The sequence below is a fragment of the Leptidea sinapis genome, chromosome 24 (assembly GCF_905404315.1).
Source record: "Leptidea sinapis chromosome 24, ilLepSina1.1, whole genome shotgun sequence".
Taxonomy (NCBI): domain Eukaryota; kingdom Metazoa; phylum Arthropoda; class Insecta; order Lepidoptera; family Pieridae; genus Leptidea; species Leptidea sinapis.
In genome coordinates, this window is record NC_066288.1 from 12,666,537 (window position 1) to 12,667,811 (window position 1,275).

The window sequence follows — 1,275 nt, forward strand, 5'->3', positions numbered from 1 at the left end:
TATATTTGGTAGGTCTGAGAATCGGTTGCATCAAAATTTTAATAATTGTTTTTTTTAATATGTTATATGGCAATACGACGTTTGCTGGGTCAGCAGTATATGTATATTATACGTACTGTTTTAGTAATTAACTTATTAATTAAGTAAACCAGAAACTTTAGACTTTTTTCAGCAGAAAAAATTGAGCAGAATGAGTTTATTTTTATACTTATTACAACTGAATGCAAGAAAACTATGGGTAATTAATATAAAACAATTATTAATATTAGAAATAAAAAAAAATATAAAAAAAAGTCGTTCGCAGTCGGTAGGATTCGAACCTACGCTCCCAGAGGGAATCTGATTTCTAGTCAGACGCCTTAACCGCTCGGCCACGACTGCTTCGAACAAACGGGCGAATTTATGCATATTATACTAAGCTTGAATGAAAATGGAACTGTGCATCATAATTATAATACTGTATTTATACTTACAAACTAATTTAAGATATTACGAATGCTTTAGAGCATTCATTTTTAAGCACATTGCACACCTACCCCCTTATTCATAATAGTCAGCTAACTTAAAGCATTGCTAATTCTCACTTGGTCTTCTTCTATTGACATAAGGCAGAAAGAAAAAAACACTCCTTAGCGGCTGTTTAAAGTTAGCGGACCATTATCAATAAGGGGGCTAGAAGAGAGAGTAGAAGCTTAACGGAGACGAAATGAAGAAAGCTAGCAAATATTTACAGTAACTTGTTTAGATATAAATAAATTAAACAGTCAATCATTGTTTACGTTTTTTAATCATATCAAAAAAAACCGTGACAAAATTCAGTTCTAAACGAGGCTGTGATTTTTCTTTATTCAATATAATATAGGTATAATACTAGTAACTTTAATATTTTATAAGTAAACTAGCTGACCCAGCAAACGTATTGCCGATATTAAAATCGCCATAATAAAGTAACTCTTCGTAGATGGGTGAAAATTTGAAGTTGTATGTATTTTTTAATGCTGACTCATCAAACTAAATTTAAAAAAAAATGTTAAAAAAATTAAAAAAAAAATCGTGTGGAGCACCCTTAACATTTAGGGGGATGAAAAATAGATGTTGTCCGATTCTCAGACCTACCCAATATGCACTCAAAATTTCATGAGAATCTGTCAAGCCGTTTCGTTCAAAGTTTAACACCATGACACGAGAATTTTATATATTAGATTATATAGTCGAAAAAGGAATTTTTTTGAATGTTTGTCTGTGTTTGTGCTCTATAATAGAGGCTATTCTGTA

The 1,275-nt window shown here is 30.9% G+C and overlaps 1 non-coding gene across 1 annotated transcript; it reads right to left on the reverse strand.

Annotated features, from left to right (window-relative positions):
* Positions 1-299: 299 nt before the first annotated feature.
* Trnas-aga (transfer RNA serine (anticodon AGA)) lies at positions 300-381 on the reverse strand. The gene has a single exon. It is a non-coding gene; the product is annotated as a tRNA-Ser (tRNA).
* Between the last annotated feature and the right edge of the window lie 894 nt (positions 382-1,275).